At 35.7% G+C, this 13,590-nt stretch overlaps 1 protein-coding gene across 2 annotated transcripts in view; it reads right to left on the bottom strand.

Annotated features, from left to right (window-relative positions):
* IL33 (interleukin 33) overlaps window positions 1–5,450 on the bottom strand; it is a 54,981-nt gene extending 49,531 nt beyond the window's left edge. The window contains exon 1 of one of the 2 annotated variants that reach the window (XM_054583118.1): window positions 5,403–5,450. The gene's annotated coding sequence lies outside the window, so the exon portion shown is untranslated. The remainder of the gene's footprint in view (window positions 1–5,402) is intronic. The other variant, XM_054583122.1, reaches the window with a different exon arrangement.
* Between the last annotated feature and the right edge of the window lie 8,140 nt (window positions 5,451–13,590).

Here is a 13,590-nt window from a genome sequence, read left to right as displayed (position 1 = left end):
TATTAGCATATAAAAATGCAACTGATTTCTGGATATTAATTTTGCACTCTGCTATTTTACTGAATTTATTTATCAGTTCTACTGGTTTCTTGGAGGAACCTTATGGTCCCCTATGTAAGCATTATGTCATCTGCTAATAATGACAGTTTTACTTCTTCCTTACCTATTTGGATGACTTTTGTTTCTTCTTGTCTGACTGCTGTGGCTAGAATTTTAGTGCTATGTTGAATGAGGAAGGTGAAAGTGGACATCCCTGTCTTGTTCCTGATCTTAAGGGGAATGCTTGTAGTTTTTTCCCATAGAGTGTGATGGTAGCACTGGGTTTGTCATAATGACTTTTATTATATTTAGGTATATTTCTTTTATTCCCTCTCTGCTGAGAGTTTTATTAATCATAAATGGGTGCTGGATATTATCAAATCCTTTTTCTGCATGCAATATATGGTCATGTGGTTTTTATCCTTCATTTTGTTTATGTGGTGCATCACATTTATTTATTTGTGAATGTTGTACAACCTTGCATCCCTAGAGTAAATCCCATTTGATCATGGTGTATGGTCCTTTGCATGTATTGCTGTATTCATTTTGCTGATGTTTTGTGAGGATGTTAGTATCTATGTTCAGCAGGAATATTGACCTATAATTTTCTTTTTCTTTTTTTGTAGTATTTTTATCTGGTTATGAGTATTGGATAATGCTGGTGTCATAAAATAAGCTTGGGAGTCTTCCCTCCTCTTGAATTTTTAAAAATGGTTTGAGAAGGAGATATGTTAGTTCTTTTCAAAATGTTTGATAAAATTCACCTGGGAAGCCATTGGTCCAGGGCATGTGTTTGTTGGTAGTTTTTTGATAGCTGCTTCAATTTCACTAGATGTAATCTATCTTCAGATTCCATTATTCTTCCTGATTTAGTTTTAGAAGATGTATGTCTCTAGGAATTTATCCATTTCATCCAGGTTGTCCAGTTTGTTGGCATATAGTTCTTCATAATATTTTCTTACAATTCTTTGTATTTCTTTGGTGACAGTTATTATTTCTCCTGTTTCATGTTTGATTTCATTTATTTGTGCCCCCTCCTTTTTTTCTAAATAGTCTGGTTAAAGGTTTGTCAATCTTGTTTATCTTTTCAAAGAATCAGGTCTTGGACTCATTGATCTTTTGTATTTTTTTTAGACTCTTTCTTTTATTTCTGCTCTAATCTTTATATTTCTTTCCTTCTACCACTTTTGGTTTTGTTTCACATTCTTTTTCAAGTTCCTTTAAGTGTAAAGTTAGATTGTTTATTTGAGCTTTTTCTTGTTTCTTGAGATAGACCTGTAATACTATGAATTTCCCTCTTAGGTCTGCTTTTCCTGTGTCCCACAGGTTTTGGGCTGTCTTCTCATTTTCATTTCTTTCAAGGTATCTTTTGATTTCTTCCTTGATCTCGTTAACCCATTCAGTGTTTAATAATGTTATTTAGCTTCCATGTCTTAGTGTATTTTCAGTTTTCTTCTTGTGATTTGTTTCTAGTTCCATACCATTATGGTAGAGGAAGATGCTTGATATGATTTCAATCTTCTTAAATGTATTGAGACTTATTTTGTGTCCTAACATGTGCTCTATCCTAGAAAATGTTCCATGTGCACTTGAAAAGTATGTATGTTCACTTCTCTGGGGTACAGTGCTCTGAAGATGTCAACTAAATCCATTTGATCTAGTGTGTCATTTAAGGTTGCTGTCTGCTTGTTGATTTCCTGCCTGGAAGTTATTCCATTGAAGTCAATCGAGAGTTAAAATCCTCTCCTATGACTCTATTTCAGTCAGTCTCTTCCTTTATGTCCATCAATATTTGCTTCACATACTAGGGCTTTCCAGAAAGTATACAGCCATGCGATACGAAAAATAGAGACATGTATTTAAGAAGATACAAGAAACACTGTATGTAGGACAATGATGCCTCCTTTCCCTTCAAGGTAGGCACCACCTTGGGACCTCACAGATTTCTCCCAGTTGCCATTTGCTGCTCTGTAGTATTGTCCTGAATCTCATTGATGGTCTGAAATCTCTTCCCCTTCAAAGGTGATTTTAGTTTTGTAAAATCCAGGAGTTGCAGCGTGCCAAATCTGGGTGGTAGTGGGGATGAGTCACCTGGGTGATTTGATATTTCACAAAAAAACTCCACATGAGATGTGATGCATTAACAAGCACATTGTCATGATGAAGCTGCCAGTCACCAGTTGCCCATAGTTGTGGCCTTTCAAATCATCTGAATAGTTTCTGCAGAGGAATGCTCAAGCTTAACACAAAATTTAAGGCTGATTTGTTGCTCTACTCATTCAGTTATTTTGAATGCCATGGCCACACAGTACACCTGCTCACTCAACAGTATCTACTGTGCCCACTGACCAATACAGTGGAGTTGTCATTGTTCATGCCTGTGCATTCCAATCCAGTCTCTTTGACTACCAAATTACATTGATGTCATGCAAACCATTCTCGTTATATTAACAATGCTTGGAATTTTTCTGGACAGATCTTGTATTTAGGTGCTCTTATGTTGGGTGCATGAATACTTACTAGGGTTATACACTTTGTTGGAGTGTTCCCTTTATTATTATGCAGTGTCCTTCTCTGTCTCTTACTATAGCCTTGGATTTAAAGTCTATTTTGTCAAATATAACTATTGCTACCCCAATTTTTTTTCTTTCCATTTGCATGAAATATTTTTCCATCCCTTTACTTTTATTCAGTGCTTATCTTTTGTTCTGAGGTGGGTCTCTAACAGACTCTGTGTGTGTGTGTGTGTGTGTCTTGTTTTCATATTCTCTCATCTACTCTATGTGTTTGATTAGAACATTTAAGCCATATATATTTAAAGTGATTATTGATTATTGCCGTTTTATTTTTAAACTATTTTTCTCTGTTTTTCTTCTTCATCTTCATCTTATTCTACAAGCAAGGACTTTAACATTTGTTGCCATACTGGTTTGGTGGTACAAACTCCTTTAGCTATTTCTTGTGTGGGAAGCTCTTTATTTTTCCTTTAATTTTAAATGATAGACTAGCTGAGTAAGTACCCTTGGTTGCAGGTCCTTGCTTTTTATCACTTTGAATATTTCATGCCACTCCCTTGGGCCTGAAATGTTTCTGTTGAAAATCAGACGACAGTCTAATGGGAGCTACATTGTAGGTAACTAATGGCTTTTCTCTTCTGGCTTTTAAGAATCTCTTCTCACCTTTAAGCTTTGCCATTTCAATAAGATGTGTCTTGGTGTGGGCCTTTTTGGGTGGCTTGTTGTTGTTTTGTTTGTTTACATTTGGCAACAAAGAAAAAACTTCAGGCTCAGGAAAGTTAAGTAAAATCCAAAATAATCTAGCTAGACAATGATGAGATATTGGATATGAGGCCTGTCTGACTCTAAAAATCTGTGCTTTTATTGTTATGCTAAATTGCACTCTTCACTTACAACAAAAACAAAACAAAAACCTTCACAGATCTGGCATGATCTATCAAAAATAACAAGGCCAGTATGTGAATCTTGCCAGGAGTCTGCTACGCAGAGGAAGTGCCTCAATGTCCTTACTCCCCATTACCACCACCACCCCAACCACCAGTGAACTTTGCCTGTCCTCCAAGGCTGTTTCCCTTTAAAGGTTCCTCTTGCATGTAGATTTCAGCACCAGAGAACCCAGAGGGAAATCAAAAAGAGGTTATATGTTCCACGATTTCCTAAAGTCCTTGAACCAAGCATCCTTTCAGTTTTTGACAGAATTAAAATTTCTTTCTGTTGTTCAAGGAGATTATTTTTGGTCTTAATGTTTCTAAATGTTCTTGCTTCAAACTGATATAAAAAAGGAGAATAATGACTAACATTCTCAGTTCCCACTGTGTGTACCAAAATTTCAACTTGTTGAATGAGAGATACATTGATATTGACATAGTCATACTTTTATCTTCAAAAAAGACCAAATGCTATCAGATTTACTGCCATAAAAATCCCCTGATGTATATTTTTTTTCTTCCTCCAATGCTGCTTGCAAATTCCACTCTCCTATCCAACCCCCACCAGCCTTTCAGCTACATCCCCCCACCCCTGCAGTATTTTCTTAAAATGATTTATTTAATCCATGGAACAGAACTTCTTACCACTGAAGCTCAGGCACATTCCCTGAAGTTAGTTGCAAGCTCTGCTTCTTTAACCATCTATAGACCCTGGCCAGGAGGGGCAGCTCCCATTTCTCAATTTCTTCCCTTACTTTCAACCCTATTTCAACACCTAAGTGAAAGTTTTCCTCAGAATTCTTCCCTGGGTATAAATGGGAAGGGGAAATTGATACATTCTGGCTATAAACATTGTGAATTAATGATGGGAAAGAGAGAAATAAGTGGTCTATGCATTGCTGAGAAAATGAATTATTAAACTACCAGTCAAGGATTAGTAGAAAATCCAGGAATATTTCAAAAAAGAACACACAAAATTTAAAATTTGAGCTACAGAGAGAGATACACCTGTGCAGAGTTCTTAACTATTTAAAGTGTACTACCAAGATATGTGATTAAGTTCAAGCTCCTCCAATTTTGCTTTGAGAATTATGAATTTTTCTGAACACAGAGCTGTGTCTTTTCAGAGATGAAATTAAAAGAGAAACATCAAGTGTTTGGAAGACAAAGAAGCAATAAACTGGGATGTTGGGAACAGCATCCATGGTGGCATACAGGGAAGGATGATTCAAGCTGAAACAGTGCTGAGGAGGGGGTCGGGAAGATTCGTCTGGTCCTATTGTCCTAGATGTTCCACGCTCAAGTCTCCAAAGACCTTCTGCCAGTCTTCGTGTGCCACCACAGTACTTTTGAATTTTGTGCCACTTTCTTTAATAAAATAGTCTGGAGTCATATATTCATGCATGGAAAGATAAGAGAAAATGGCAAGGGGAAAAAAATGCAATGTGACAGCAAGAAATAAAGAGAGCAATAGGAACTTTAAAGGAAAATCTTTAGGAAAAGTAGCAAAACAAATGAACTTTTATATTTACCCATTTAGGATCTCAATTCTTTATGTTTTAGCAGATGGTTTTGAGAGAATAGCACCTAAACAATTGTAAGTTTGTATTGGATAAGCTTTAGGAGTATGAAATAGAATTATCAACTTCCTTTGTGAAATTTTGTAATGAGGGAGGGGAACACTTACCATAAAGGCTATTAGACTCTATTTTAGCAACTAGTTTATTTTCCAAACCACCCAAAAGAAATTAAAATGGAATTATGAGTTAGTAGCAACTATCATCATCAGCTTATACTGTGATTGGTTATAATAATAGCAAATCAGTCTAATATATTTCATACAAATAAAAAACAGTTCTTCATAATTCCCAAGATCTTATTTTACAAAAATCTAGCAGAATAGTGGTTTCATTCTTACCTTGTGATCTTGTTTTGATTTCTCTCCTGAAAAGCTGCAGATCTGTGTTCAGAGAGCTTGCAGATCGTCTTTATTACCCAACATTTGGATGAGAGCCAAACTTCTGCAGAGGGGAGATCTGAGTGGGTGAGATTTTAGCTTTCAAATTGCGGGAAATGAGTCAATAGATTGAACAATTCTGTCAGCATCTAAGAAGCCTGGCTTTCTCCCCACCTTCATGTTAAAATTACCTCAGCAATTATGGATTTTATGTTCTGTGGGGTTTTTTTTTCTTTCAGCTCACATCAAAATAATCTCACATGCAATCCTCACCCTATCTCCAATACACAGCCTTCCTCTTTCCCCATTTCAACTTTGCTCCTTTCAGAGTTAACCTTCACAACTTCACCTTCAGTGCCATTTATATTTTCACTTTTGGCAATGGCTTCTTCATTTACAACCTTCGTTAAGAGGTCAGTTCATTTTTTCAAACTCCTTTTATATAGAGTCAGCCTCAACTGCAAATTAGAAATACGCAGCTCATTTGCAAATAAAAGTTCTCAGATACTCCATGCATCTTAATATAACTGACCTGACTCTTTGCTCCCCATTGTCTTTCTGTCTTTCATTTTATCCCAAAAATCTCATGGAAGATACTGCTTTTTGTTACCAAAGCAAGTCCTGAACTGTAGATCCCAGCTCTTTTTACCTCATGAGAAGTTTTGTTCCTACATGCCCTCTCTCCCTCTCTTTTGGCATCTGTAATATAACTATAACAGGAAACAAAGTGGTGAAGGGATGTTTTTTTAAAAACTTGGACTGTTTCTGCATCGTAAGATCATATATCAGAAGAAAGACTGTGGTTGTGCTTAGAAGGATATTGTGATGGGGCTGTTTGTTAAATACACGCAGGCTTTGCAATCCCCCACAATCATCCAACCCACACATTTAGAAGGGTGAACTTGAAACAAAGGGGCAGAAAAAAAATGTTCTGTAAAATTAAATAACAGGAATCTTTTAGTTTTACTTGTGGAATACTGAGAAATAGAGCCGTAGGGTCCTGGAATCCAGGGGAAAGTGAAGAGCAGATAGCAACAGGCAGCTGGACAGGAGTTGGGAAACTATGAATAGTTCCCTGGGGAAAAAGAACTGAGGAACTGAGGAACACTGAAGTCTGTTAATCAGTTTAAAGCTGTTCCCTGTTCTGTGTAGTAATGTTCTGTCATCCAACCCTGAGCAATTATCTGCTATGAACTATAGTGTTGTGTTTGTGAGGAACGAAGGAAGAGGGCTGTGTCTTGTCTGGGGACAGAGCAGTGAAGATAGAAGTCAAGCAAGCAGGAATCCAAGATTACCAGTGTGGATAGGGAATTGAACTGTGAGGTAAATGGGAGGGAAAGGTGATGAGTAACAACCAAAGGAATGTCAGCCTACTCTGGGAATTCTTACAAACACTGAGATTACAAAGGGTGAATAGTGTGACTTTATTACATTTGCTGAACTCATTATTTAAAATATCCCTCTTTCTTTATTTCAGAAGTGTCTTTTATGAGCAGTAATATGTTTGGAATTTTTTTTTTTTTTTTAGGGAAAAAAACAGTTTGACTATCATTTGTCTTTGAACTGGAATAGTCTATTTGTATTTATAGTAATTAGATATTTGGATTTATTTCTGCAATCTTGCTTTTCCCCCTCTATTTTGTCCCCTTGGTTTATGCTTCATTTTCTTCCCTTTCTTGCATCTTTTGGGTTAATAAATTTTTAAAATTATGAAAATTTCCCTTAGCAGCCATACACTATAACTACTATCTCCTCAGTACAGTAAGACTGGAAAACAAAACAAAACAAAACAAAAACTTCCCAAATTTCAACCCTCCATTAAGAGGCTTTGTGATTTTATTTTATTTTATTTTATTTGCCTTTGCCTCAACCAACTTCATAATTTGGCAAATGTTTTGAGGCAAAAACTCTTTGTATGTCAGGCTCAGGTCTCCAGCCCTCTCTTTCCACTAAATTCATGGCCCTTCAAGCCTCCAGTTTTGTCTCTCCACTCCCACAACCAAAGGCTTTCCTTATTTCTCTGTCTCCTAACAACAGCCTTCTTCCAAGATAGAATTTAGATTCTTGCTTCCTGCTGTACACACACAAAGTCAGCAAATGCTTCTGGAGGAAAACAGCTGTTAACTTCAGCTCTCCTTGGAATTCAGCTTTCCTTGGAATCTTCGCTCCTCATCCTAAATGGTTTTGCAGCTTTCTCCTACCTTTATTTTTATTTTTTATTTTTTATTTTTGGCATTTTATTTGCCCTTTCTGCTTATTCTCAAGTAAAAACGTTGGAGTACTGCAAACTGCTCCACATCATCAGAAGCAAAAGTCTCTTCTGCAAAGAAATATTTGAGTTAAATACAAATGAAAGGATGGCTCTAGAGCCAGGAAGAATACAAGTTATTTGAGCTTAATTAAGTGGCTATAGAATTTATAATCCAATCCGTAAAAATTTTGAAAATGAAGAATGTTATTAATAACTAGGCCCCCAAAATGAGTGAACACTGAGATATGGTCACTTCCAGTTTTATGACTTTTATATAGTTATTTTTCTTCTCTTGTTCCTTCTCATACACCAAATTTGTCCTACCAACTGCCCCTTTTCAGGGTAGATCACGGGTATATGTTTGAAATTTTGCTGACCCACAGATACATGTGGTGATGTTATTTTGTTCCTAACAAAGAAAAAAAAACTAAAACTGAAGGATTGATTTAAAACATGACATTGTAAAGGATATATTTCGAACAGGAATTTGTCCTCAAATGATTAGTCTTAGATTCAAGTGGAATTGAAGAGCAATAAGTATGATAAATATGAAGGTAATGCTAAACAGATATTAACTATAAATAATGATAATAATATGTTGTAATACTAAGGAAAATAAACTGAAAATAAATACATGACAAAAATAGCCTGTTGCGGGGAATTTGACCCACAAAATCCCCTGGTGCCGTGGATGAAATAAATCTACCAACACATGATCTGCATGGGGAGAAAAGGCTGGCCAATCCCTCAGAGGAGAAGGGCCCTGATCTCCTTTTTCCTTAAGCTTTTATTGAGTTCAGCAGGTAAGGGAGCACACAGCATGCATGTACAGCTCATCCATCAATGTCACATAGTGTTGATCAAAGAAGAATAAATATTGTTTGGAAGTAACAATTGCAAGAACATAGGGGTCTCTTTAAATAAGGGTCTGTTAGACAGCATGACACCAGGTGATCAGGACAACCTGGTACTTGGAAACCTAACATCCAGTGTACGTTAACTTGATTACCTAGAAGACATTCTTAGCAGGACAGGCTTCAAAGGAAATAATACATTATTTTTCTTCAGGCCTGATTTCCCGGGGGGGCCGCCTGTGCCCACATCGGTTCATGCCTGCCGGCCAGCATTCCCAATATTCCAGTTGAGACTTCTAGGTCAGACCTTGCTCGCGCGGGGCTACAGTCCCCGATACCAGGCAGGGCGGTTCCCCACAATAGCCCATATATCCAGAGAGTTGATGATAGGAATGAGAATTCCCAAAGACCATGTGCTGGTCAGGAAAAGGATATGAATGTTACTGAACTTTAGGCTCTGACACATTAAGCATACATATTACATTTTCCAGGAGAATTTTCAAAATAATAAAGATTAGGCTAGTAACTAATTTCTAGACTATTGGAAGAGAAAAATAAAATGAAGAGAATAGTCTATAAAATAGAAGTCAAGAAAGGAGAGAGAATAAAACCTAAGAAAGGCAAAACAAAGAGAAAATATAAAATGTATAGAAATAATTTTATTACATGAATTAAATGCTCCAATCAAAGAACTTAGACTGGAAAAGTCTCACCTCCTGGAGGAAACCTCTTATACTGCCTCATTTTTCTTTGTATTCTCTGGGCCCAGCATTTGCTCATGGGGATGTGTAATAAAGATGTAGGTGTTGACCCAGTGCACACAGAAACACTTCTTACCCACTAGTTTTACGGGATTATATTATACAATTTCTCTTCCAATGCATACAAGACCCTCTTGAGTTAATACCTTTGGAAAATTACTTTGAAAAGGCTCTTTTCCCCATTGTCAAAATATTTATTGACCAGAATGTGGGATGACTTAAATAATATGCTACTCAACTATCTACAGTAAATGCTCCGCCTTGAGTTTCTGGCTTTTAGAGTTCCTATTCTCCTCTAATTCCACAGAAACCAGGACTGTTTAAAGGTCAGTTTTCCTTTAGTCAAAAACAATAAAAGCCCTGAGTTTATTTAGGATAGGTAAATCTAAGTGCAACCCTAAAATCCTGTATCAGATATCACATTTTTTCTGCCAGTTTTTGCTTGACTTAAAGCTATCATTGGGTGATCTGACACTGCACAGGAATTCAAAAATAAAATTGTAGGAGTGGTGAAATGCTGAGAATCACAGATGTGTCCTTCTGAAACACATATTGACAAGTGAATGTGGTGGCTTTTTTTTTTTCATTTCTTTTAAAAATATGTATTGAACTTATTGGGATGACATTGGTTAATAAAATTATATAGTTTCAAGTGTACAATTCTATAATACATATGTCATGTGTATATTGTATTGTATGTCCACCATCTAAAGTCAAGTCTCTTTCTGTCACCATTTATCCCCCCTTTACCCTTTTCTCCCTTCCCCCACTTCACATTCACATACTGTTGTCTGTGTCTATGAAGGTTTTTTTTTTGTGCTTAATCCCTTCATCTTTTTCACCCAACCCCCCAACACCCCTACTTCTGTCAGCTGTGAGTCTGTTTTCTGTATTTATGCGTGTTTCTATTTTCTTTTGTCTGTTTTATTTATTAGATTCCACATATAAGTGAAATAATATGGTACTTGTCTTTCTCTCTGACTGAATGTGGTGGCTTTTATGTCCCATTATTATCACTGACCGGCATTCCTGCTTCTGTTGGTGCTTCACTGAAGTGCAATGTTTGGCTCCCATTGCATTTATAAGGTGTGAGTTCCTTGATGAACCTCATCAATTTCAAATATGTATCCTCTGTGGCCAGCTGAGGTCCTGGCATATAGGAGGGCTCAATAAGCATTTTCTGAATAATTATTTCCCAAGATTGTTATAGTAAGACTAATTATAAATATACTGATTGCTTACTCTTTGCTAAGGACCTTACATCTACTATCTCATTTAATTCCACAATACTCAATGGGATTGATACTATCCATCTTCATTTCACTGATATATAACCAATGTTTTGACATATTAGATGACTTCCCCAAGTCAGTCTTTAAAATGTATCTAGAATTTGATCATTTGTTACCACTTGAATGCTCTCACCTAATCCAAGTCATAATCACTTTTCACCTGAATGTAGTGTTCCATAAATATCAATTAGCTTAAGGTAGTTTATAGTGCTCTTCAGATATTTTATTTCTTCCCAAAATTTTCGTCTAGTTGTTCTATCAATTGCTGAGCAAAGGATGTAAATCTATTACCACACATGTAAAATTGTCTATTTCTCTAATTCTGTCAATTTTGACATATGTATTTAAAGCCTATTATTAGGTACAGATACATTCATATTGTTTTGTCTTCCATTTATTATTTTGAAATGTTCCACTTTTTTCATAGTATCTTTGTCTGAAGTCTGCTTTATTTAATATTAAGAAATCTACTTCAGTATTATTATTCTTACAGTTTATGATATATTTTTATCCATTTACATTTCACTTGTTTATATCTTTGTATTTAAATTACATCTTTATATTTAAAGTACATTAGTGATGCTCAATATTACTAATTATTGGGGAAATTAAAATTAAAGCCACATGACATATCACCTCACCCACACCTGTCAGAATCACTATCATCAATAAATAAACAAATAACAAGTGCTAACAAGGATGTGGAAAGAAGGAAGTTTTAATACACTGTTGGTGGGATTGTAAAATAATGCAGCCACTATGAAAAACAATATGGAGATTTCTTAAAAAATTAAAAATAGGGCTTCCATATAAACCTCCTGGGTATTTATCTAGAGAAAATAAAAACACTAATTTGGAAAGGCATACACATGCTTATGTTCATTGTAGCATTACTGGTAATAGCCCAAATATGGAAGCAATGACTGGGTGAAAAGATGTTTTATACACACACACACAATGGAATATGTTGGATGACAATGATGGGGAGAGATAGGAACAAAGGAGTTGAGGATGTATGCAAAGAAATGATGGGGAGGAGAGTACAAGAGGATTAAATGCTAATGCAAAAAATGCAATGAAATTAAAAAAATAATGACTATGACTGATAATAGGATACCAACTAGATGAGAGGAAAGGGAGAACATGATTGAAGTACTAGTGCAAAGGCAGAAAGATCAGTGAGCTGAAGGTGTCTTAAGTCAAAGACCTGTTGGACTAAGGATAAACTGGAAAGAAAGGTGGTGGTGATCAGAAGGCAGTATGTCTGAAATAGAGATTTTGTTAATGGTACAATAATTGATTTTAAACCTGATCATGAGAGTGAATAACTCAGTAGATTGGAAGACAAGTTCACTGGCAGTGAAAAAGTCAAGGAGTTATGACCTGGATATTGCTTCAATTACCTTCATAAATATTACAATCATCAGTAATGATGACAAGATGAATGGTGAAGAGAAAGACTGTAAGCCAGAAACACTGTAATCAAATATTTAGCACAGAAGAAGGATCAATCAGGATGATGATATATAACTGAAATTGGGAATGGGTAGACTAGTCTGATGGAATGCGCTTCTAAGTACTTTATAAGCATTGGTTATTTCTCTTCTCAGGATTTTTGTTTTTAAATGAGAAAGCCTCTCTCTCTCTCAGTATAATCATCTTGATGATCATTTTAGTTGACTTTCTCTACATCTCCTCTAGCTCCATTATGCCTTTAAAAATATAGTGGTTAGGACTTCTGGTGTAAAACAGTAGTTTAAGACCCTTCCCGGTGAAATATCCATAACTAGCATGGTCTGGATGCATGAGCACACATTCCAGAGATTTTTGCTTTTCTCAAGTGTATCCAAAGAACTAGAATGGAATAGAAATGGATATAAGAAGTAAAGTATGGAGGTAAATTAAGTAGTTGCTGACAGAAAGTGATAAATGGAATTTCCAGAAAGTATGCAGCTTAATAGAGAAACATGATACAAGAAAACAATTTAAAGGCCACATTTCATGACAACTTAATTCAAATCATAAATATAGGCTCGTACTCAGAAAATGATGGTCCTAAGTAAGCATGGGAATTAGATATGTATCTGGAAGAGAAAAATTGACTGTGAATCCTACTGTGGATATTTTTATAATCTTACTTGGAAGATGGAATCAATTATATTGTACTTATCTGTATAGAAATTTCACATTTGCTATGATTTAGTATGTCATGGTGAATGTTAACAATGAAAATATGTAAGCACAGCAGAAGACTTCAAAGAAAATATTTTAATCTTTATATTGATGATTACTAAGGATTATCATAGAAATACTATTTCTTCTGGAGAGCTTGAAGAATAAGCTTGACAATTTGAGGGTTGAAAAGATAGCCAAAAAATAAATTTAGCACTCACTGTTCTTTGAACGTGATGATGAGTGATGTTGAGAAGTCATTACCACAGAATCTAGACCAAAAGTAATCCAAAAGGAGATACAGCCGTAGCAGTAACTTAAGAAATCAGATATCTGAATGTCTGCTATTGTATAATTCATATATATATATGTTAATATATATATTTCACCAACTTAAATGTGTACAAATCAATGGTTTATAATATATTTACAGAGTTGTGGGACTATCACTATACAATTTTAGAACATTTTTATGACCTCAAATGAAACCCTGTATCCATTAGCAGTCACTACCCATTCCTTTTCTAATCCTATTTCAGACCCTAGCAATCACTAATTTACTTTTTGTCACTATGGAGTTTTCTAATCTGGACCTTACATACAGGTGGACTCATGCAAAATATCACTCGCACTAGGTCTTTTGTGTTGAGACAGGGTAGTAAGCCAGGACAGGCAGAAGAGGGAAATCAAGACAGATAGTTAAACAAGCAGTTTGCAGTCATTTAATAAATTGCAAAATCCTATTTTCTGTAACCAAGTACACTTAACAGTAAATGGTTTACAGTTCTCCCCAACCAGAGGGTAAATAGCCTAAATCAT

This window comes from Pteronotus mesoamericanus, unplaced genomic scaffold (assembly GCF_021234165.1).
Source record: "Pteronotus mesoamericanus isolate MK-2021 breed Mesoamerican mustached bat unplaced genomic scaffold, CSHL_Meso_final contig_73, whole genome shotgun sequence".
Taxonomy (NCBI): domain Eukaryota; kingdom Metazoa; phylum Chordata; class Mammalia; order Chiroptera; family Mormoopidae; genus Pteronotus; species Pteronotus mesoamericanus.
Note: the sequence above shows the minus strand (reverse complement) of the source record. Positions and strands in the feature narration are given on the sequence as shown.